Consider the following 25,673-nt stretch of genomic DNA (forward strand, 5'->3'; position numbering starts at 1 on the left):
TGGGCACCTGAGGTTCAGCCCCGAGTCCGCTCACCCACTGGGTGAAAACCTCCGAGCCCCAGCCTGCGGTCGGGGTCCTGTCCCTCGGGACCCTGGGCTCCAGGCTGGTCCTCCGCGCACACAGCAACCGGTTCAGGGTAGAGAGGCCAGTCCAGCCGGTCCACTCGGGCGGCTCCAGGACTCAGGCAGGCAGCACAGGCCAAGGACACGAGCCTGGGAGAACGCGGGCCCGGGGTGGGGGAATGACAGGGCGGGCCACTCGTCACACTGCGGAAAACTGCACCGAGAGGACCCGACAGAGGAGGAAAGGGGCCCACGAGGCGCACAAGGCCTGGCTCCTCTGCTGTCTGAGCCCCAGGGAGCAAGGGCTGCCCTGGCGGGAATGTTCGCCGAGGCTGGTTGTCTGCTGCCTGCCATCCAAGCGAGCGGCTGTCCAGATAGGACACCGAGGACGCCCGGGCCTGATGGGTGAGAGGACGGTGCGAGGGCAAAGCCGTGGTGGGCGGGCTGCCGGCTTGAGTCCCGCCCTCGCCACGCCACCTCCAGACCGAGATCCACCTGCCAGAGCCACCGGGGCCGTGGCGGGGTGAGGGAGGCCGTGGCTCTTGGAACTGACAACCGAGCTGAGAACTGAAGGATGAGGACACAGCCACGGGAGGGTGTGACGGAAGGACAGTCCAGGGTGCGCACGGAGGCGGGACGGCCGGGACGGAGCAAGCGGGGGAAGGCGGGAGGCGACGGGTCCCAGAGGAGGGCTGCAGGGGGCGTGGAAACGCTCACAACAAGAACCTGTGATTAACCAGACACAGCCTCCACCTGCCACGTTCGCTAACAAGACCATTAATTTGACAAATGAGCGAATACTGTGTTAAAATTCAGACCTTTGGTTCCACGAGGGCAGGAACCAAACACACCTGGCACCAGGGGCCAGACAAATAGCCGGGGAGGAGACCAGACTCAAAGACAGGAACCACCGGTTACCAAACGCCAGACCAAGGGGCCAAAACGGGGCCTCTCGGACAATAGGGAGGGGAGGGCACGGAGTGGGGTGAGGGAGAAAACTTCCAGAGGGCTCCAGGTCAGGTTCTAGAGGAAGCAGGACTTTTCTGTGGCAGGTGACAGCGACCCACCCTGAACTGGCTTAATTAAAATGGGCACCACTGACGTAAGTACCTGGAAAACCCAGAGGCGGGTTCGGCCCAGGCGAAGAGGGTTCCAGACTCCATCACTGTTGCCCCGCTCGGCTTCTTCCCACCTGTCAGCTTTGCTCTCCACCTCCGATGGCTTTGCTCTCCTCCCGGTGGAGATGGCTCCAGCAGCTCCAGCCCTTACTTCAGGAAACGGGAATGTCTCTGGTCGACTCTGGGTCATGCCCATGTCCGAGCCCCTTGCTGGGGGTGTGGGGAGCAGGAAAGGCCCCTGTGGCTGGGGCGGGGGCTGAGGTCAGAGGGGAAGGCCGGGGAGGGAAGGCTCTCCCCTTGAACAACACGGGAGCGTCGGAGGGTTTGGAGCAAAACGGAGACGTTGGTTTGAACAGGATCCTGCCACCTGAGCCTGCTTGCCGGGTGGAGAAGAGGTTGTGGTTGGGACAAAGGGGGGCGAGGAGGGAGGTGGGGGCCCAGGGAGGGCTGAGACTGGGTGGCGGCAGGGGTCCGGCGAGGGGCTGCATCTGGGGAAGGTGAGCCGGCAGGATTTAGAGACGGCCTGGATGAGGGGGCGGGAAAGAGATAATCAGAAAGAGATAATCCCATGCAGCTGAGAAAAGCGGGGCACGAGCTCGTAAGAAACTTGCCGTGGGCTGAGTCACCACGGCGGGCTGTGTGCAGTCACAGCACCTGCCTGGCGTGGCGGCACCCACGGAAGGGGCTTCGTGGTTCTAATTTGCAGGCGGTGGCGTGCCTGTCTGCGCGAGGCCAGGTCCCGCTGCCTGGCCCACCGAGGACGGCCCGCTGGCCCACAGGCTACTGCGAACTGCCCCCTCACCCATGGCCAGGAGTCCAGGGCGGGGCTGGGCCCACAGCCGGGGGTGAGCAGGGGGTGTTTCTCTCTGGAGAGAAACATGAGGGACAGAAAGCAGAGGCTAGTGTGTTTTTCAGGAAGGAAATCTTCGCCGCTCTAACAGTCTGGGAGTCTCGGCTCGGCCCAGCAGTCCGGCCCAGCCAGGAAGCACCCCTCCCCCGCCTTCGGGTCAGAGGCAAACAGTTTTGAGGCCAGGAAGGGAAGAGGTGAGGTGAGCATCAAAGCAGCTGTGGAATCCGGGGGCCGGTCGGCCGAGGAAGGGGGTCCTTGCCATCTTACATGCTGATGGTGACTTCCAAGCCCCCAAACTGGGAACAGGCCCGGTGGCGTGGGAGTGGGCCGGGGGCCGGAATTCCTGCAGGACGCTTTGTTCTCAGACGGCAGCCGTGCTACGGCCGTGAGGCCTGTGCCGTGTCCGGGTGGCCGGCCAGAGCAAGGCCCAGGAAGCCCTCAGCCGGCCACGGGCTGGGCACTGCCCCACGATGCCCACCCACCCACCCACCATCAGGCACCCTCCACCCCTCCGGCGCCACCGCCCCTCCTGGGACCCGCTCCCGGGACCCCCTCCCTGGAGCTGCCTGGAAACTGGGCCCCGTCCAGCTGGACAGGCTGTGTAATTCCAGCTGGTGGGATCCGCTGAGGCCACCCCTGTTTCCTGCAGCCATGCCCACTGCCTAAAACGGAGACCACGTGTCCTGCTTCCCCTGTCCTCGCTAGGTCCCCCACCCCGGCCATAACCAGCACCTCCTTCCTGCCCCCGCCCCCGCCCTGCCATGGCAACCTCCTGGGCGCTGTGCTGGAGACCTGCCCTGGGTGGCTCACAGTGGACACTCCAGCGCACTGTGCAACATCAGGAAAGCAACTTAACCTCTCTGTGCTCCAGCTTCCTCTGCTTTATGGGAGGCCCCAGGCTCCACGAGGGGACAAACACGCACCCTCAGGGAACTGCTTCACAATTATGCAATCAGAAAAGTCTGGAGGAAAATCCAGATTTCAGCACCGAGTTCTGATGTTACTTGGATTTATCAGAACGTTTTTAAACAAAGACGCACGGCACTTTGCTCTGGGCACTACTCTCCATACTTTGCCTGTACGGAGGCGCCCGCAGTGGCCACACCTCACCGGTTCACAGAGGAGGAGACCGAAGCGTGGACAGGTGGACAGGCTGCCCAGAGGTGGAAGGCTGCAGAACTGGGATTCCACCCTGGCATCTGGCTCCAGGGTCTGGCTCATAAACACTGCTCCGCATGCTGGGTCCTGAGGACCACAAACACCCTAAGCTGACCTGCCCCTGCCCGCGTCAAGGGCTAAGGTCCCCACTTCAAGAAGAAGTCGTTCTCCAGAATTGTGTAAGGGGGAGGCGTGTGTGCGTGTGTGTATGCTTGTGAGTGTGTGTTTGAGGATGTGTAGGTGTGCGTGTATCGTCTGAGTGTATGTGAATGTGCACATGAGTGTGCATTGAGTGTGAGTTGTAACCGTGCATAAACGTGAAAGTGAGTGTGTGTGAGTGTACTGTGAGTGCATTGTGTGTTCGTGTGTGTGTGTTTGAGGGGACATGTGGGCGGGTGTGAGTGTGTATAGGAGGTTGGGGGTGTGTGTGCGTGTATGGCAGCCTAGAGACTCCTGAGAAGAGCTGGCAAAGAAAGAGGGAGTGGGGGCGGGAGTGAGACTTTGGGATGCGCCTGAAAAAATTAAAGAGCGATTAGTCAAAACTGAATTGTTTTTCTAAACTCCTAATGCAAACAACATGTGAGGCAGCGCCCAGATGGTACCCGGGAGCCCCTGACGGGGTCCTCAGGAAACAGGTGCTCCTGGAATGCTTCCTGCCGCCGGCTTGTGGCAGGCGAGCGAGGTGGCCATGATCTTCATTACCGTCAGGCGGGCCCAGCTGCAGCCCCGTCCAGCTGGGTGGAAGCCGCAGGCAGCGGTCACGACAGCGCAGGCCTCAGCTGGGCCGGACCCCACAGCCTGCGTGCCCGGCCTCACCAGCCGGCAGGAGCGCGTCCCTGGCCAGGGCTGGGGAACAGGGCTCCGTTGACCCCGTGGGATTGCTGGCAAGGGGTTTATGAGCATCTTTACTCGGGAAAGCCATTGTCAATTATCCTCCCAGGCATTGCACCGATGAACAACGGTCCTGCCAGCTGTGAACGCTCAGACCGGCCTCCCTACACCTTCCACAGACGTGGAGCCTTCTCTGCCTTCTTCATCTTTGTTCATCTGATAGAGGAAAACGGCATCTCCCAAGGGGCAGGTTTCCAGCAGAAGAGGGGCACAGTCATGCCTGTTTTAGGAAGACCATGGTGGGGGCTAAGCTGATGACAGGCTGGGGTACAGCCTGGATTGTGTTCAGGCACAAAAAATATCTCAGCAACTTAAACAAATAGGGATTGATTTTTCTCACATAATGAGAAATCCAAAATGTTCAATGGCTGAAGCATGCTTGGACTGAAATCTCTGTGATTCTCTTTCCTCAGGGTCACAAGATGACTGCTGTAGCTCCAGCCAATAGATCCATGTTCAAGACAAGGAGAAGGAGGAAAGAGGAAGGGCTGGACCAGCTGAGTTCATCTCTTTTTATCAGGAAAGAAAGACTTTCCTCAAACCCACCCCCTGCAGATAGCTGCTAATATATCATGGGCCAAAACTACCACCTCTGGTTACAGTGGAGTCTGTGGAAGTCTTTTGCTTTGTCGCCTCCAAAGTGGAAGGCTCCAAGGGAGCAGAAGGTTGGGGATGGGTACTGGGCAGCCTGGGCCCCGCCCACCTGGCTCCATGGTGGTGAGCCTCTAGCCACCCACAAACTGTGTGCCCCGTCCTGGAACCAGAGAGAACTCAGCCCACAACGACACCAGGGGATTTCTTCCAGCTCAAGGCAAGAAAATTGCCTCCAAACTTCTGGTGAGAGTCACAAGGCAACTCCTTGTCTGTCCCAGTGTGGAGCCAGTCGGTGGCGTATCAGGCCCCCTGAAAGTCCATCTGCCTTGGTCTCTGGGGTATCAGGCCCCTAGACAGTCCATCTGCCTTGGTCTCTGACACCCAAAGAAGTCCAGCCCTGTGTCTAAGAGACCCTCCAGCTCCCACCAGCCTTCTCCCGGTGTGGCCTCCTGCCTTTGAGTGCCCATCCTGGCCAACAGGCCGCTGCTCTGACCGGCCACCCTGCCCAGCCATCCCACCGGCTTCCTGGGCTGGCCATTCCGCCGTCCACGCCCTGCCCCTCTCACACCCCTAAGAATATTCCCAGACACGTCCTGCACACAAATGTCCTCCCAGATCCTGTTTTCTGGGAAGACCAAGCACAACAAGAAGATGTCCACTAATGTATTCATGTAATTAAAAAGCCAAGTACCCAGAAAATGGACTGGGGGTTGCCGGAGCTGGGGGAGGGGGAGGGGGACTTGGTGTTTAACGGGGACAGAGCTTCAGTTTGGGAAGATGAGTTCTGGAGATGATGGTGGGGCTGGTTGCACAACAGCGTGAATGTTCTTAATGCTCTGAAGTGGGCACTTAAAAAGGGCTAAGATGGGAAATTTTACGTTACACGTATTTTACCACAATTAAAAAAGGTCAAGTAGCCCAAACATAAAATAAATATCCACACTGGTACCAGTAAATGATTGAGTGCATTACTAAGAGCAGAGAATTTCAAATAAGGTCTCGAGCTGTCCCACACCAAAGGAGGGAGCGCACGGGCTGTGACGTCCTTCCCAAGCGCTGGGCGTGGAAAGGGGGAAGAGTAACTCACACGGAGACACCTGACAACACGGCCTTGCCCTGTGGTCAAGGTCAACACCGACGGTGATACGACATGGTGACAGCAGGCACCCTTGACGTGACGTGGTGAGAAGGCCCCTGACCTCTGTCGTCTTCCTCCCCAAAACTCTTTATCTTCCAGGGAAATCACGAAGCCGGCCCAGAGAGCTCCCATGTACCCCTGACCCCGTCCCCCGTTAGTAATATCTTACGTCACTACAGCACCTGTGTTACAATTCGCCACCCAACACTGATGTTATTTTTATCATTAACTTATTATATTATTATTAATTCAAATCCATACTTTTTCAGAGTTCCCTGGTTTTTCCCTAATGTCCTTTACCTGGTGCCTGCATCCCGGGGCTCCCAAACCTCGGTCACTGTCACAGCACCTTCACACTGTTGCTGCATCCGTCCAGCACCCACCTGTACTATCATAACTTACTATTTATCCTTTCCACTGGCTTGCTTTTAAAAATGAAAGTATTTTAAAAGAAAGCCTTTATGTCACTATCACTTTTTAAATCTTACACTAAGACACACTTAAACAAACATCCACGTCCTAAGCCCTCTCCCTCACCCCGAGGTACCTGTCTCACACCATCAACGTTACATCATGTGACTTGAAGCTCAGTCCTCCTCCGGGTATCGTAACAGCTCCGTGTGCAGCCGCCTCTCTCCTACCTTCCGACCTGCTCCTCCCTCGGGACTCCCATCCTGGCTGACAGCAACTCCATCTTCCCCATTGCTCAGGGGAGTCACCCACACCCACCTGGGCCCCACACATCTCACCTGCCCCAAAGTGCGGAGTCTGCAGTGGGATATACGAGTCTGGCGTCAGGGGAGAGATCAGGGCTGGAGATGATTCAACTGGAAGTCACCAGCGTGTACAGGTGTTTAAAGACCTGGGACTGAGTGAGTTCCCAAGAGAGTGAGTAAGACGGAGGAGAGGCCTAAGGACTGAGTCCTGGGGCTGAAGTTGAGCTTTCCAAGACGAGGAGGAGCCAGGCTCGGGGCCTGACTCAGCGCAGCCAGCAAAGGCCAGGAGAGGCAGGAGAGAGTGCGCTTCCAGAGCTGGTGAGCCTGCCTGCTGAACGGAGGTAACAGACAGATAGGTGATAGACAGACAATAGACAGATGATAGACAAATGATAGATAAATGATAGATAGGTGATAGATAGACGATAGATAACAGATAGATGAGAGATGATTGATAGATAGATAGATGATAGATAGGTGATAGATAGATGATAGATAGTAGACAGATGATAGATAGATGATAGATAGATAGATGATAGATAGATAGATGATAGATAGATGATAGATGATAGATAGTGGATAGACAGATGATAGATAGTAGATAGATGATAGATAGACAGATGATAGATAGATGGATGATAGATGATAGATAGATACATGATAAATAGATGATAGATACATACATAGATAATAGATGGATAGATGATAGATAGTAGATAGATAGATGATAGATAGATGATAGATAATAGATGGATAAATGATAGATAGATAATAGATAATGGATAGATAATAGATAGATGATAGAGAGAGAGACATAGATAGATGGATGGATGATAGATAGATCCACAGACAGCTGTACTGACTTGTAGTGTTTTCCCATTTCTACGGTGAAGCACTCCCACCACGGTTCATTTCAAGCTACCACTGTGGTGTCACTGAGCAGGTTGTTGGCACACGGTCAACACTGGCAAGCTGATATGAGCTGGCTCCTGCTCAGCACTGCCTGGAAACCAAGTGAAGAGAGAGTCACAAGAAAGAATCAGAAGAACGGAAGAGTGATCCTCATATTAAATGCTGTTGACATGTCAAATTAGATGAGGACTTCTGCAGCGATATATAGAACATTCTGTCATACAAAAATGTTAAACTTCATTCAGGCAAGATGCAAAAATAGCATGACCTCATACCCCACTTGTAAAGTCAAATTCTCCCAGTGTGACTTAAAAACCAGAGAAGGGAAGAGAAATAACCGCTTAGCTCATTTATTTTCAACCTTTCCCCTTTTTTCTAAGATATGTATTAAGGCTATAATTTTCCCTCTAGGCATGGCTTTAACTGCATTCCACACATTTTTATGTTTGGTATTTTATATATCATTCTCTCAAAATATATTTTTTATTGCCATAGTGTTTTTTCTTTGGCTCTTATGGTTTAGGGTTTGGTTTTTTGTTTTTGTTTTGCTTAATTTTTTAAGCAAAAATCACTTAATATTCTTAAATTCAGAGACAGGAAGAGGAAGTATTCAAAGAAACAATGGTTTGACCCCAGGCTGTTTCATTTTTACCTGGGTCCACTTTTTTCTTCAGTTTCTTTCTTTTTGATGGAATTACTCCTCATATCTTGTGCTTAGTTAACACCTGGAAATTTTAGTCAGATTTAAAGTGACACACTTGGGACTTCCCTGGTGGCGCAGTGGTTAAGAATCCACCTGCCAGTGCAGGGGACACGGGTTCAATCCCTGGTCTGGGAAGATCCCACATGCCACGAAGCAACTAAGCCCATGTGCCACAACTACTGAACCTGCGCTCTAGAGCCTGTGAGCTGAAGCCCATGAGCCACAACTGCTGAGCCCGTGAGCCACAACTACTGAAGCCCGCATGCCTAGAGCCCGTGCTCCACAACCAGAGAAGCCCGTGCACCGTAACGAAGAGTAGCCCCCAGTCTCCGCAACTAGAGAAAGCCTATGCACAGCAACGAAGACCCAATGCAGCCAAAAATAGATAAATAAATAAATTTATTAAAATAATAAAAAATAAAGAGACACACTCAAATACTTCTCCATAATCTTTAGATTGTTTTAGGACGTACTGTTTTATTACTGCAAAAACTTTGAACTTTTCTACTGTAAGCATTAATAACATTTCAATTAAATGACTGTCTACGTAATGGGTAACATTTCATTTTTCTCAAAAAAAGGATTTTTTTAGTTTTCTTTTAAATCATTATTTCTAACTTAATTTTATTGTGCTCAAAGAACACATCCTGTAATACTTCAATTCTCTGAAACTTTTTGAGACTTGCTTCCCAGTATGAGTACATTTTTGGTAAACTTCCAACATGTGCTTGAAAAGAGTGTTTTCTAAAGTAGTTGTGTGTCCAATGTACTACACAGGTCCAACAGGTCAAGTTCACTGATCCTGTTATTTGAATCTTTTATATCCTTACTGAGTTTTTTCTGCTTGTTCAACACGTTACTGAGAGAGGTAAGAGGTGTATTAATACCTCCCACTATAGCTCTGGATTTAGCCATTTCTCCTTGTCTGTTTTCTGTTGTCTGTTGTTCCTCCTAGTTTCTGTTCGTGTGGTCTTTTCTCTGTCTGGCCTGGTTACTTCCGTCATGTGCTTGATATTAAAATTTTAAACATTGTTGGTAGAAATTATATGAGGCCTCGAATGCTGTTATCTTCCTTCAGAGAGGTATTTAAAGGTATTAAGTACCTCCAGAAAGGTTTTTCTAGTGCCTTAGACCCTAAACTCTAAATCAAGTCTTGGGGTTTGAGATTATGTGAGACTGAGTAGCAGCTCCTGCAGGGCTGGTGGAGGTCTGCCTGCAGCTCACCCTCGGTCCCGGAGGTGCTGCTTCAAGGCTCTGAACCAGCTTCACTAGCTCTTCCCTCCCTCATCCCCCCAACTGCCAAAAGCACTGCTCAGCTCCTGCACCCTCTGCCGAAATCAGCAAACAGCCTCGAGGAGAAGGTGTTCCCAAATGTGGAACTCACATTTTTGGAATTTTTACTTTATACTAGGTTCTTGGCCCAGTAATTCCTCACGATGCTGTTAGCTCTCCAGTGCCTTCAAGCAGGCATTTTGCTTTGTTTTGTTTTGTTTTCTTTTGCCTGGTTTTTCTAATTGTCTTCAGTGGAAAGGTTGGTACCAATCACTCAGTCATCTTTACAAAAAAAGCAGAAATCTTGTCTCATTTGTCAAAGCAAAGAGTCATGGCTTCCTATCCCCCGGAAGAAGGAGTACCTTATTTTCATCCCAAAGAGTCCTCTTCCATGATGAGTATCTCCACTGGTGAATATTGGAGGGAAGAGGTTTGCTAGTAGGACTCTTAAAGGCAGACAGCATTAAGAGCACAATTGGCAACTACCAGCCAAAATGCTAAATGCAGAATTCTGTTTCCACACACAAATTATTAAGCTAATTTCTTCAATTCCTGCAAACCTCAGCTACCATTAAACCCCGGAGTAATTAGGCAAGATGGAAATAGCACAGCCACTTGGTGACAGCATGTCCTACCTATAGGAAATATACCTAAATGGGAACCAAAGGTCCAAAATCAGATCACAGGTTAGGACAACAGCACTACAGGAGGTTTGACAGCCAAGCCCCTGCCTCAAAATATGACAGGGAAGGGATGATGTAGAAGACACATCCTGGAGAAGAGAGACTCAGCACAGCCCCGGGCCAGCACCTCCCCTCCCCAGCACCCAGCTCAGCCCCGCACCGTCCTCACCCCTTAGCTCTCACCAAAGGGAGGGGTGTATTTGCACTTGAAGCTCTAGGATCTCAGGAGAAATCTTGGTGGATATTTTAGCCACTTCCTTACCTTCAGCCTCTTTCAGGATCTCTCTTCATGACGGCACCGTCCTAACCCACTTTCCCACTGATAAAAATACCACTTCTAGTTCTTGTCCTAACAACCAGAGAAACTTGGTGTTGGAACTGCTACTGGGAAATCTCTGGTGACCCTTCATGTTAAGAAAGGAGGAAGGGGAAATTCAAGCGTGACCGACCTGCCCAAGGTCGCAGCCACTGAGGCAGGGCCAGGGGAGCTGCTGCCTGGCCTCCCGTCGCTGTCCACGTGGCCTCAGTCACAACACTTCCTACCAGCCCAAGGCTCGGGGACCGGGCCGGTGTGCGCCGGGGTTGGGGAACTGACTTCCCAGGGCTACTTCAGTAGGGTCTGCTGAGACAGAAGACGGTGTGCTAAGAGCAAAGGAGAGGGTCAGACCCCCCCACCCCGGAACCGGTGAGGGCCTTACGCTCCTGCCAGCCCTCAGCCTGGCCTCCCGTGCCACCCGCCAGCGCCACAGAGGGGACGCAGCTGGACTTCAGGCACCCGGCAGCCAAGCAACCTGCGAGTCTACGGACTGATTCCCTTGTGAGCAAACAACAGCCTGGTTCCGCATCTAACTCGCTGTGCGACTCTGAGCGGGTGGCTCCACCCCTCCGAGCCTTTCTTCCCGCTCTGTGCCGCGGACATGGTAACAACACCCATCCACGGGTTACTGTGTGTCAGTCATCTGAAGCCGTGCCTGGCTCACGGTGAGTGCTCACTGCATGGTAGCTTCGCTGGCAGAAAAGGGAAGTCGAGGGAGGTGTAACACCGCGTGGGAAGGATTTGGTCAGACCCGGAATCAGCACGGGTCAAGGGCCTACCCCAGGCCAGGTATTTCTTTCAGTGGCTGCTGTGCGTTCCCTCCTTCAACAGCCTCTGCTTGAACCCCCTCAGTGACGGGGAGCTCACTGCCGGGCGTTCCATTTTTGAAGCCTTGATGGATTAGGAAGCGTTTTCGTCAGGAGAAATGTACCACCTACAGCTCCCTGATCCCGGCTCTGCCATCCTGAGCCACACAGCCTTTGCCTCCATGTGAAACAACAAGAACAGTACTACTAATAATATAAGGGCGACAATTTTTTGAGTCGGTCTGGCGCGCTAATCACCGTGCTCCAGGCCTTTGAATGTATTATCTCACTTTAGTGCTGAAAACCAGCTATTGCGCCCAACCCCCCACCCCAACAAAGACAGGAAGTTCCCAATTTATGAACTAATTGTGTTCCTAAAATTCTTTCCTACGGCTGTTGTTTGGATGGCAGAACGGCTTTCCCACATAAACAAGCTCTAAATGGCTGTGGCCGCCCAAGGAGGCCCCCGAAGCCTGGCTAACCCACCCCGCCCGATGGACCACCAGGCATCTGCGGCGACAGAACAGACCCTGCCGGTTACAGTCGCAGCCATTAAACAATGCAGGGAAAGCAGACGTTGGGGGAAAAGACGTTTGTTCGTCTTCAACGCGGCTGCTTGGCGAAGCGCCGGCCTGGAAGCACGGCCGACTTTCCACACCGGGAACCACCCCAGAGCCACCAGTGAGAGACCCGGACAGCCATGCTGGGAACTGGACCCAAAGGCTGGCCCCTGGTGGTGGGCATGGTGTGGGGTCCCGGAAGAGTTGGCCGGCCGGGCTTTGCCACCTCCTGCACGTGTGGCCCTGAGCAAACTTCCTGCCATCTCGAGGGCCCTGCCTGGAAAGTGGGGTCACCACACACCTTCCTGGGGGCAGTTCTCACTCGCTCTCCAAGCCCCTCTGACGCCTGGCCTGCGGGGGTGTCTGGCGGCCGGGCGGTTGGGAGAACCCAGGTTTGCAGTCAGCAGGTCTGCGTGACTCCAGCAGGTCACCCAGCCTCCCTGGGCCTCAGTTTCCCATCCCTGCGCTGGGCACAGACATGCTTGTGTGTGTAGGGCTAATCCTGAGGATTGGCAATAATGTCTGTAAGGTGCCGGCACGGGGCCGGGCACACACACGCTCAGTAACTGGTACTTGGGGTGGGGAGTCGGGAGCTGGGAGAGGCCGCCCCGGCTGGCATGAAACGGATGGAGTCTGAGAGGGTTTTCCCCGGGCAGCTCCTTCCCAGACGGCTCCACCCGAAGTGCACAGGTGCTTCCTGGAGGGGGCGCACCTTTCACCAGGGACTGGACATGGCTTGTCCCTTTAGCTCTGAAAAGTGGGACAGAGGTTGTCAAGGGGAAATCCCTTCTTACCAGAGATGAGGCTAGAGCTGGGGAAACCGCCCGCCACCTGGCTCTGCCTGAAGCTCACCCCTGATGCAGCCTCCCCCAGGAAGGCAAGGGTGCTCACCAGCAGGGGTTCAGAGCCTGCTGTGTGTTTTGAGCAAATCGCTCACCCTCTCTGAGTCTGAGATCCTCATCTCTTACTACGGGGAGGAAGGTGACAACCATTCATTCATTCAGGAGATTTTTACTGAGCATCTACCGGGGTGCGGCAGAGGCGGCAGTGGTCGGAGGGGGTGAGACCACAGTGAACACGGTAGAGACAGCCTCATCCTCACGGTGGACCGTCCAGTGGAAGAGCCAGGCTTTAGTCAAACCATCTGCAAATACCTAATTGCAAAACCAAATATCTAGCTTAGAAAGTTGTGGTTAGGCAAAGGTTCTTCCAACAACTTTTTAGCAGCAGAACCCTTTGTTCAAATAAGGTCTTACACAGAAAGTGGGCATGGAAAATAGATCAGAGGAAAGCAGCTCGGGGGGCTCCGGGGGCGGGTATGTCCAGGACCCCAGGCCTTCTAGGAGCACGGCTGGCAACTGTGCTGGGGGGGGGAGGGGAGGAAATGTCTACAGGTGGCCGAGCGGTCCTGGCCCGGGTGGCACTCGGGGATCAGCGTTGTCATCCCTCTCTCTCTAGGGGAGAAGAGGGCGGCACTTCAGATGGTAGTGGGGGCAGGGGTGCTGGGTGCCAGGGCAGACTCAGCCCCGCAGCCCTGTGTCTCTCAGCTGGCCAAGGGTGCCCTGGAGGCTGTGAGTCGGGGTCACCGGGGGGCGGGGACGCATTGATGCAGGGGGACTCACGCTGGAAACCAGCTCCCTGCAGTGGCCGATTATCTGATGGAACGCTTCCTTCATCAGCGCTAATATCCATGTAGTGAAACAATGAAAGGGTTTCCTATCAGTTCCAAATAGGACGTGAAAAACTCTCAGTGCTAAGAGTAGAGGATGCTCGAATAGGGCAATGGGAAACGCCTGAGTCACCAGAGGGCTCTTTGATTCCAACGGCCAATCGGTGAAAGGAAAGAGAGAGAGAGAGTGGTTCATCAGTGGTCACGGGGAGGACAGGAAGGACGGTCTTTCACGTGGGACCCCCGAGGGACGACAGCGGAAGGAGCCCAGCTGTGAGACCGCCACCTGGAGAGCGGAACGGAGCCCCCAGCTTCACTGGCCCCCACCTGCGCTCCACAGCAGCTACGGGGTCCTCGTTTAAGGAGGAACTTCCAGGACATACTCGTCTCAGAGCACCGCTCACCCTGGAGCTGGACGGCCGCAGGGCTGACCGGGGCCAAGGAGGCCAGTCCGCCCACTGCCTCGTCCTGGGGCTCGGGGCAGTCCCCGGGGCCTGACCCGCAGCTCAGATTTTCTGCAGGAAAAACGGGAGAGTTCCTCAGGCCCGATTCCTGCCCAAACCTTTCGGAACCGACCTCCCAGCTCCCCCTGGCTGGACGCGGGCCGTCTTCTCCCCCGTCTCTAAGATGGCACTGGGCCATTTTTCCAGAAAAGGCGAAGTGTGTACCTGCCCAGCAGGGCAGAATGGCGGTTAGCTTCGTGGCTGCTGCGGGCACTCAGACCTGAGCTCCCAAAGTTAACTGTCTATTAAAGTCAAACTATAGGCCCGGCTAACAGCCTGGGAAGTGACAGGGGTGCCTGGCGTGGCTCGAGCCTACGGGAACCTCGGCCTTCACTTCGCTTCAAGGAGCTGGCCCCCTCTGGGGCTTGCGTGGCCCAAGGAAACGATGCAGGCCAGAGTCTTGCTTACGAAATGATTCTCTCTGGGGTCAGAAATTACTGTAATGAATGACTTTCCCTTCCTTGCTGGTGATGTTAGACTGTACCCACCTTTAAGCTTCCCAGTGAGGTGAGAATGTTTGAACCTGCCTGTGGCCATATCACCTGGGGGCCTGCCTACACCTAGGTGCCGGGGAGGAGCCAGCTCTGCTCTGCATCGACACCAGCTCGTAGGAGAAACATCTGGGTGATCTGCTGGCACGGGTCCAGGTCCTGTGCACAGGAGGGGCTTTCTGAGCGCACATCAGAGGAACCTGAGCCAAAGGGAGCTTATTCAACACGTGTCATCCAGGGTCCCCTTCCCAGGGAAATGGCATGTCGGGTGGAGGGAAGGCTCCTTGGGCTCCGTTCCAGATCAAGCTGGAGGCTCCTGAGAGAAAGGGGCCCAGCTCAGCTTCGGGCTTAGAACAATGCCGAGCGCTCAACATGGTGCAGGTGTGTGTGTGCTGGAAACTCATTCCCGAAGTCTCTGAGGTCAGGGGCCAGGGCCCAGCGGGCTGGCTGCCTTTATTGTCCACTGTCCTGGCCGGGACAGGAAGCACCCTCCGTTCCCGATTGCTCGGGTGGATAAGTTACAGTGGGGGCTCAGGCTCAGCATGCCAGCGCCTGCTTTCTCACCGAGAGGCCCACTTCCGGACTCGGGGGCCTTCAGGACGGGTCCCCCTCTGCACAGATACAGCCTCCCCAGACCCCCCCACCGGCTGCCCTCTCTGCCACGCTGGCCTGTGGGCCACCAGACCTGCTGGGCTGTGGCTGAGGCTGCTGTTGAGCCCCCCGTCCACGGGGGACAGTTCAGCCGCCTGGGGTACATGCCACACCGGCCCAGGAACGAACAAGGACCACCAAACCTCACAGACCACGTCCTCCCTTCTGCTGAGGACCCAGTCCCGTGCCTGGATCGGCTAGGTGACGCACACACGCTCCTCCCCTTTTCACTTGATGGAGATTGTGTGTCCCATTTTACAGACGAAGAAACTGAGGCTCAGAGAGGCCACTACCCAGGTCGTAAACGGAAGTGCTGGGGTTCGAGCGCAAGTCTGTCCAGGGCCCTGGGTTCTCCTGCAAACTCAGATGCCTCCAGGGTCCAGGCAAAGCACCCCATGGGGAGGTGCTGGCCGCGGGCAGGCACAGGGCAGTGGGTGAGGAGAGCCTGCTGCGACCCTGAAGCAAGGTAGGCCTGTGTGGCCAGACTTCTGTGTGGAACCTCCACGTTCCCATGTTAGTAACTGGCACTAAACACTGGGTAGGTCAGAGTAAGCCTGTGCGCCGTACCAGTGACAGCAGCGTGTACCTACTATATGCACCGTGGTCCCTCGGCCTCTCCATGCCCCCCTGCAGCTGGTTCCCTATCAGACACACAAGGAAACTGAGGCCAAAGAGGCAAACCAGCTGACCGCGGGCACCCGGCCAGTCCCGGTTTGCTCACTGCATTCCTGCCTGATCATATGGACATCACGTCCATCTAGAAACAGGGGCAAGTTTAGGGGTCCGGCAGAGGATGGGGACGCCGACCTGTTTCCGTAGGTCATTTTCCTGTTCCTGGGACTGGCCCTGAGGCCGGGACCCAGAGCCCACACTAACCGCCGGCTGGCACCACCAGGACTGGCCCAGCAGAAGCTCAGCTCCGACTCCAGTGGCCCGAGATGGCGCCAGGCTCCTGTTCTCTGCCCAGAGCCCCTGCCCCTGGCCCGGCCTCCCCCAGCCCGAGGCAGGGTGGGTGCAGCACCGCGGGCCCGGCCCCAGGCCCGGCCGCTCCCCTGAGTGACGGGCTGCCCTTTGTGGAGGGGGAGATCAGGCGCGAGTGAGGGGCCGCGCAGCCCTCCTGGATGACAGGGGCCGTCAGCCCTACACGCCACGCAGCCCGGAGCGAGGGAGTCTTGACAGGCCTGGAGGGGATCCAGGAGGGAGTGCGAGGGGGGTGCACCCCTCAGCACAAAGGCCAGGCCTGTCTTCACACGTGCGGGAGGATGGAGCCGGCTGGGGGTGCGGGAGTGGGGCTGGGGCGCATGAATAATTCGCTCTGAAAGAAGCATGTCACGGGCAGATAGCTCAGCCAGGCACTTCAAATAAAGGCGAGCAGCCACGGTGACGGGGGACATTCTTTCCCACCGATGCGCTGCTGGGACCTAAGTGCTGGGATGTCGTGAAAGAAAGGCGTCTTGAACCCTCCATGGTTAGTTTTATTAAAAAAAAGAAATGAGCGCCAGAGAGAAAGAATGAAAAATACCACCACGATGCAGGGATGAGCCTGCAGCCCTGAGAAAGGCCAGATAACAAGCGCGGCGCCTCCGTTCTGCCTTTGCGGGGACTCTGGCGGTTAGGGTTAGGCCCGCCCACCCCGGCGCCCTCCCCAACCCCCGGCCCAGACTTGCAGACCAGCCCCGGTGACCCCTCCCCTCCCGCTTCTCAAGGACCACCCGGGTCAACCACCCCACCTCCTTGCTCCCCCCTCCCCGGACACCGTCATGTGGGGCTCAGGTGTGACCCCGTCCGCCCAGCCGAGCCCTCACAGCAAGGGTCCTGTTGCATTCTGCTCCATGTCCCCCATCACAGCGCAGGGTCCTGCCCACAGTGGCCACCACTAAATGTCAACCGATGGGGACAATGACAGTGGTTTCTTTTTTCTTGGGAGAATGCGGAAACGAGGCTACAAATAACAATACTGGAGTGAAAAACCGACCCTCTCAGGGTCCATTCATAGAGGAACTAGAGCCCAACTGGGGACCCCTCTGGGGACCCTCAAGACTGAGGCAGACCTGTGTGTGTGTCCACGTGGATGGAAGGCGTGTGGGGGGCTTCTCCCCACACCATGGCCTGGGGCTACCTCTGCCGAGTCAGGATTTAGTGGCAGAAGGGGGCTGAGGGACTTGCACTTTTTATCATAGGCACTTGGGTATATTTTGATTTTTTACACGGAGTGTGTATTACTTTTGTAACTAAAAGTATATATTCTCAATCCCTGTGGTTTAGCAAGAGCTAAACCCTTTCCCAAGCTGGGTTCCAAGGCATTCTTTGCTGGCGGAAGAAAGAGGGGTCTGAAGATGGTGGCTTTGCATCCACCGTCCTCCAGCCGTGATGCCTGGCGGGGAGGCCGGGAGGCCAAGACCCTCGTCCTCAGGAGGCTCCAAGAAGCCATCCTTCTTCCTTGGTTTCCTCCCTCCCACTCCAGCCCTATGGGATCCCAGGTACGGGGAAGGGCCTGGGAGGAGGCCTGCAGGATGTCCAGTGCCCAGCGTCCAGCGCGAGCCCCTGACAAGAGCTCTTGTGGGAACCCAGCGGGCAGGGCCGTGAGGTTAGGGGTCCTTTTTATCGAAGTCTTGCTTTCACAAAGGACCTCGAGCTTAGACTTCTTTTACGTTAACTCCAGATTAGGTTCCACCTACAGAAGCCTTTTTGCTGGGGCGTTCATCTTTGTTATTTAAACAATTCATCACACTCTGTTCTCTCTTGTCTTCATTGTTAGTATTCTAGCAGGTCCCTCACTCCTGGAGGGAGCGGCCTTGGGACACAGCTCCCAGGGTTCCCAGAGGACACTTGCTGCTTGTACACAGGGGACCGTCGGGACTTAATGCTGTGCCCCTGAGGCCAGGCCCGGAGCCACCAGACAACCCCCCAGAGAGCCGGGAGAGATCCGAGCCCAAGTGTAGTGATACCGAATTCTCCTTTTGGGGGGAGGCTCATCCCCAAGCCACTGTCCCTTCCAAGGCCACCAGGCCGGCCCTGGATGTAGAAGGTGGGGCCCAGGGCGCCAGCAGCTGCACCGGGGCTGGGCCGTCCCTTCCCTGAGCGGTGGCTGCCCCCAAGAGGACAAACACGGGCGGCCAGGCATTTCCGGGGCAGGGGAAGCTGGCCGACGGGAGACGACGGGACGAAGGGCCCGAGGGCCGGACACACTGGGCTGTGAAAGGGACTGAGCAGGGGCCCTTCACCTCACTACGGCTGTTATGGGAAAAATTAAAACATGCCACCCTGTGATTATGCTCACACAAGGTAAGGAGAAGATGTACAGAAATACGTGTATATATATATATATTTGTTAATTTTTAATTTATTTTTGGCTGGGTTGGGTCTTCGTTGCAGTGCGCAGGCTTCTCATTGCGGTGACTTCTCTTGCTGCGGAGCACGGGCTCTAGGCACACGGGCTTCAGTAGTTGTGGCTCACGGGCTCTAGAGCGCAGGCTCAGTAGTTGTGGCGCATGAGCTTCGTTGCTCTGCGGCACGTGGGATCTTCCCGGACCCGGGCTCGAACCCACGTCCCCTGCATTGGCAGGCGGATTCTTAACCACTGCACCACCAGGGAAGTCCCAAAGTACGTGTATATTAACCTGGAGTCGCTCTAAGGAGTGAGTGCAACTGTGGAACACGAATCAGTGGAAACGCTGAGTGAGGAACAGCATCTTCTTTCATCCCTGTCACTGGGTTTCTGCAATTGTGTTCAACCTCGTTTTTGTTTTTGTTTGTCTTTAATTTTTAAACGGCTTTAATTTTTGAGCAGTTTTAGAGGCATAGCAAAATTGAGTGGGAAGTACAGAATTGTAACATGGCACATTTGTTACAATTGATGAACCCACGTTAACACATCATAAGCAGCCAGGGTCCATAGCGTACATGCAGGCTCATTCTTGGTGACGTACATCCTATGGGTTTTGATAAATGTATAAGGACACATGTTCACCATGACAGTATCATACAGAATAGTTTCATTGCCCTAAATTCCTCTGGGCTCCACCTGTTCATATTTCCCTCCCTGCAACCGCGGGCGGCTACTGACCTTTTCACTGTCTCTACAGTTTTGCATTTTCCAGAATGAAATATAGTTGAAATCACACAGTGTGCAGTCTTTTCTGATTGGCTTCTTTCACTAAAGAAGTGTAGGTTCACTGATTGTATCAAACACTCCACTCTCTTTTAGTGAAATGGACCACAGTTTATATATTCATTCACCTGCCGAAGGACATCTTGGTGGCTTCTATAATTATAAATAAAGCTGCTATAAACATACACATGCAGGGTTTTTGTGGACATAAATTTTCACCTCCTTTGGGTAAATACCAGGGAGCATGATTGCTGGATAGTATGGCAAGGGTATGTTTAGTTTTGTGAGAATCTGCCAAATCGTCTTCCAGAGTGGCTGCACCATCCTGCATCCCCACCAGCAATGAAGGAGAGTTCCTATTGCTCCACATCCTTGCCAGCATTTGGTGATGTCAGTGCTCTGGATTTTGACCACTCTGACAGGTGTGCAGTGGTGCCTCACTGTTGTTTTAATTTGCCTTTCCCTGATGACATATCAGGTGCAGCATCTTTCCATGTGCTTATTTGCCATCTGTAGGTCTTGTCTGGTGAGGTGCCTGTTCAAGCCGCTTGCCCGTTTTTAAGTTGGCTTGTTTGCCTTCTTATTGAGAAGAAGAGGGCTCTTATTGAGCCCTCTGTGTATTTTGGACAACAGCCCTTTACCAGACGTAAACCTTTTGTAAAGGTTTCCTCAGTCCGTGGCTTGTCTTCTCACCCTCTTGGTATTTGACCTCTTTCAGGGAAAATGTTGAAAGTTTGAGTTTGAGACCCACCCACATGCAGTATCAGTGGGATCCCCGCCCTCCTCATGCCCCGTGGTCCGTGAGAGGAGGGGAGGGGCCTGTGAGGAAAGATTAGTCCTCACGGGGAGGCACAGAGATTCCTCCCTTGTGGGGGACTGGACGCGGGGGAGAGTTGGGCCTGGAGGAAAAAGCTAAGTGTGAGGAAAGGGAAGTAAGAGGGTTGGGGGTATGAGGGGACACTTGGGATGGGCAGGGAGGCCGGGTGGGAAGCAGAGTCCCGGAGGCTGGAGTCCTGGAGACAGATCCACAGTGACTTTCCTCTGCCAGGCCGGGAGGACCCTGGAGCCGGGGTCCTATGCTGTCACTAGGGGGCCCTAGCGAGCTGCTCCGAAACCTTGTCAAGGTGCCCTTGTCAGCTGAGACGGAGTGGAGAGGCCATCCCTGGTACTTTCAAAGGTCAGAGCCTAAAAGGGCCCGTAACCAAATGCAAGGGTCAGATTTTGCTATGTTCACCCATGCCACGCATCCTGGGCATAAACCAGAATCCAAATTCAAACCATTCCTGAGGCCCGAGTTGGTGGGTAGCATTCCAGGGAGAACCTTCACGTAAATATTCCCTGACTTGACAAAACAGGCCGCTTTAAGGACGTCCACGAAACTGGTGGCATTTGATTTCCCTTCTCAAAACCCATATGACCAAAAATAATCAAAGAGGTAAACGTAACGCCAGGCTGGAGCCCAGCTGGTCTCTGCAGGCCTGAGCTGTTGCCAATTTCCCACAAATTCATCAGCTGTCAAAGCAGAACTGTGGCTCTATCTCCACCTCCCCAGGAAGAACAGAAGTCGTCACCAGGCCCTGATCATAAGATCTCAAATCGGAAATCTTAGCCAAATTTCCTCAGCTCCCAGGTACCGAGAAATAAGCCCAATAAGGAACCTAAATTCTGACAGTCCTGGTTCAGGACGACTTTTTCGAATCATTAGGCCCTGGAGGTCCTCACAGGACCTCAGGTTTGGTCCTGATCACCGGGTGGGAGGATGTAAGAAGGAGAAGCTGGAAAAAGTGAAGAGCAAAAAGGAAGTAAGATAAACACGGAAGAGCATCTGAGTCACCAACCTGCAGATGTCACGGGCAGGAAGCACACTGATACCCACCCCCCCGCCCCCGGACAACTGGGCAGAGACCCCTGGGCCTCCGGGCACCTGACCTCTGTGGGGACCTGTGCCCCCAGCAGCACCCGGAGCCCCGCCCCCAGTGCTCTCTCGGTGCCTGTCCTGTGCCCAGCATCCCATCACTGAAGCCTCTGATCTCCTCTGGGACGCACACAGAGACACAGGAGTCCGCCCACACGGACACAAATAAGAGACGGCTCAAACAAGTGACGGTGCCTACATCACAACGGAACGTGACACAGCTGTAAAAGAGAGGGAAGAAACTCATTATCGGTGGGTCTCCAAGAGACATCGTTCAGGGAAAAAAAATCAAGGTGCAGAACCCTGGTGTAAGAAGCGGGGAGACAGAAATAGTATTCAGCCGTAAAAAAGAAGGAAATTCTGCCATTTGCAACAACATGGACGGACCTCGAGGGCGTTATGATAAGTGAGATAAGCCAGAGAAAGACAAAAGCCTGTATGATCTCACTTATATGTAAAATGTTAAAAACAAACAAACAAACAGAAAACCTGAACTCATAGCAACAGAGACTGGTGGTTGCCAGAGGTGAGGGACGGGAGGGTGGGCAGACTGGGTGAAGGGGGCGAAAAGGGACAAACTCCCAGGTATAAGATGGGTCAGTCCTGGGAATGTAATGTGGAACACGGTGACCATAATTAATAATACTGGGCTGCATATCTGAAAGCTGCTAAGAGAGGAGAACGTAAAGAAAGATCCCAAGAAAAAAAAATCTGTAACTATGTGTGGGGATAGGTGTTAACTAGACTTACTGCGGTGATCGTTTCGTAAGATATACATATATTGAATCATTATGTTGCACACCTGAAATGAATATAATGTTGCATGTCAATTACATCTCAATTTAAAAAGAGGATCTAGGGGACTTCCCTGGTGGCGCGGTGGTTAAGAATCCACCTGCCAATGCAGGGGACACGGGTTCGAGCCCTGCTCCGGGATGATCCCACATGCCACAGAGCAACTAAGCCCCTGCATCACAACTGCTGAGCCTGCGCTCTAGAGCCCGTGAGCCACAACTACCAAGCCCGTGTGCCACAACTACCGAAGCCCACGTGCCTAGAGCCCGTGCTCCGCAACAAGAGAAGCCCGTACACCGCAAGGAAGAGTAGTGCCTGCTCGCTGCAACTAGAGAAAGCCCGTGCACAGCAATGAAGACCCAATGCAGCCAAAAATAAATAAATAAATAAACAAATTTATAAAAAATAAATAAATAAAATAAAATAAAAAGAGGACCTATAGACACATACGCTTGTTCCTAGGAGAGCTGTCTCTAGAACTCACCAGGGGCCAGTGATGCTGGCTGTCTCTGTAACTGGGACTGTAACTGGGGGACAGTGGGGGGAGGGGGTTTTCCACTGTGTGTTCTTTTGTACCTTTTGGATCTTAGGTCACATGAATGTGTTACCCTTTAAAACATATTTGGATTTTAAAAGGAAGGGAATGGAAAAGAGCTCCGTGGAGAGACATTGAGAGTGATACAGATTAATGATTAAATGAAAGCTGTTAACAGGGTGTCCAGGGTGCATCAACCTGTGTTTAAAAGAAAGAAGGAAAAAAAAAAAGAATATTCACAGATTTTCCTTCCTTTCGGAAAATCAAATTGATGGAGCAGGATCCTGTAGTCTTTGAGGGCGTCCCTCCCGCCGGTTCCTAGAGCCCCTTCCCTTTAAGGAGGAAACACCCAGAAAGACAAAACTGTTCACCTAAGAACATCACCAGCACGTCCCTTTACAGGAGAGGCCTCACTGGGGCCGCAGTTCCTAACCCTAAAGAACACTTCCTGGCCCACACACCCTCCATGTGTACACGTGCTCACCAATGCCACAGTCCCCACCACTCCCTGTTGCACCCTGACACTGAAGCTGAGACACTGTTTTCATCTCTAAAAGCCTTTACACAGTTGCTCTTCCTATGGTGGAGACACAGTTCGTGGTACCACATCTCCATCAAAAATTGGAAAATAGAAAGTACCATGGGTGTTACTTTACGGACATGAAGAATATGCACGTGGAGTCAACCTGCACACACCGTTCTGTTCCTTCTTACCACGTGCATCACCAGCTCGGCCAGAGCTGCCTCATCAGGTTGTCAAGATTGTGCACTGCTCATTCCAGGGGCCCGTCCAGTACAGTCTGCCCGGAGGGCAGCTCCTGGAGCCCACTACCTGCACGGCTGACACGGCAGAGGTCCAGGTCTCAGCCCCTATCCCCGGTCGTGTGCTTAGGACTGTCTCTCTGTGTGCTCTACACTCGCCCTCCGTGGTGCGCATCTGTCTCACGAGAAATCCCAAGGCGAGGCTGAGTCTGGCCATGTCGGTCTCTACTGGGCCCTCGCGCTTCCTGAAACGGCCTCAGATAACGCAGTGCAGATGATCATAGCGATAATGAGGCCTGCGACCTCGGCACTTCCCATCAGCCTCTGAAAAGTGATCTAAGATACAGCTTCTGATCCGTGACACCCCACACGCAGCCTCCACAAACGGGAATTCCCTTGTTTAAGGCTGGGCTTCGCATGAGAGCTGCCGGGAGCCACCTGGAAAACTTTTTTTAACTCATCCCCCTTGCCTTGTTCACCTATTTCTGGAAATCTAGCCTCAGACAGGCATAAAAAGAAAGAAAAAGAGGAGAGAGGGAGGGAGGGAAAGTTACATTCATGAAAACGTTCGTTGGGCAAAAACACGCCCAATGGTCACGGCGGGCATGTAGTTGTGCGGGCAAAGATTTTGTTTATTCATTTTGCTCCTATCTGAAAACTTTCTGCAATGTTATATAAGTTTGATAATTCAGACTAAATCGATGCAACCTTAGAACCTGATGTGTCTTAAGGACTCCAGGCCGCCCACGGTCCCCGAGGGCAGGACTCCGGAGCTGGATGGCCTAGGCCCCTGGCAGCTCCTCCGCTCCTGGGCCGAGCGTCTCCAGAAGGTCCCTGACATCTCTTTGGCTCGGTTTCCTTATTTTCAAATGGGCACAATACCAGTACCTACCTTGTAAGGTTGCTGCTAGCACCCAGTGCGTTAATAAAGGTGAAGGCACCGGCGCTAAATAAGTCCTTCTCAGCTGCTGTCAGCGGTGACAACAATGGGTTGTGTCGTCGTTCCCGACCCACCGGCTCTGCCCAAACCCCATCACCCCCCAGCACCAGCCTGGGCATCCTCCAGCCCCAGGGTGGCCCAAACACAACTCTCCCATGAAACGCCCGAAGCACTGGCCTCCAGCTCCAGGTGACTGCCCAGGAGGGAAGACCCGGTGCCGCAGGGCCGCCCTGCACCCCCTGCCGCCCCCTGCAGGGCCCTTTGCCTCCTCCCCACTCCCTGCACCACCTCCTCACCTCCCCACACCCTGCCTTCGACCAGCCCCCCCGCCCCCGTTCAGAGCGTCCTCTTCCTCAGCCTGTCCCCAACCTCATGACTTATGTTCACAGCAGCACTATTCACAATAACCAAGACATGGAAGCAACCTAAATGTCCATGGACCCAGAGATGATCATAGTAAGTGAAGTCAGTCACACAGAGAAAGACAAATAGCATATGACACCACTTATATGTGGAATCTAGAATACGATACGAAGGAACTTACTTGCAAAACAGAAACAGACTCACAGACGTAGAAAACAAACTTATGGTTACCACAGGGGAAAGCAGGGAAGGGATAAGTTAGGAGCTCGGGATGAACAGATACACACCACTATATACAAAATAGATAAGCAACAAGGACCTACCGTACAGCACAGGGAACTATATTCAGTACCTTATAATAACCTGTAATGGAAAAGAATCTGAAAAAGAATATATATATATAACTGAATCACTTTGCTGTAGACCTGAAACGAATACAACATTGTAAAACAACTATACTTCAATAAAAAGCTGTTTGTTTTGGAAAAAATACATCTATATAAGCGACATTCACATTTTCTCCAAAACAGAGGAAAGGAGTCAGATGCTGCAGGCTGTGTGGTACGCACACTCTGTTATTTGTGGAAAGATCCGCAGCCATGGATCTGAGCCCAAGATGTGCAGACCAGCTAGGCAAGCACTCAGAGGGCAGCAGTGGGCGTGGGGCGGTCGTCCCCAACAAGAAGATAGAAAAGGGGGTGGGCCTTAGCCTAGTCAGCCCTTGGGACTTGCCACAAGGACGGGACCTGGGTCTGCTGGGACCATCCTGACTTCAAATGCTGCCTCTGTCACTCTTGTCAGTGACCCAGACGTGGCCGGCTGGGACCCCAAGCTGGGCCTTGCCAACTGCATTGCCATAGTTTGGGCATGCGGCCACGTGGCCCCCATAGGCCCTGTCCTCCCCTCGGGCCCACGGAGGAGGGCAGGGCTGGCCCTGGGCCTGGCTCTGGACCTTTGCATCAACCCCCGGTGCTCCAGCCTAGCCTGGGCAGTGCTGCCTGGGAGAGTCTTGCTGAGCAAATGGCCCAGAATCCTGGACGCTGTGGGGAGCGTGTCCTGTGCCAGCCAAGCCTGGGCCTCTCTATCGCATCCCACCCAGACCAGGCCTCTTCACTCGTGGTTGGCGGGAAGCCTGCAGAGGAGATGGGACTGGCCCTC

Source organism: Hyperoodon ampullatus (genome assembly GCF_949752795.1).
Source record: "Hyperoodon ampullatus genome assembly, chromosome: 10".
Lineage (NCBI taxonomy): Eukaryota > Metazoa > Chordata > Mammalia > Artiodactyla > Ziphiidae > Hyperoodon > Hyperoodon ampullatus.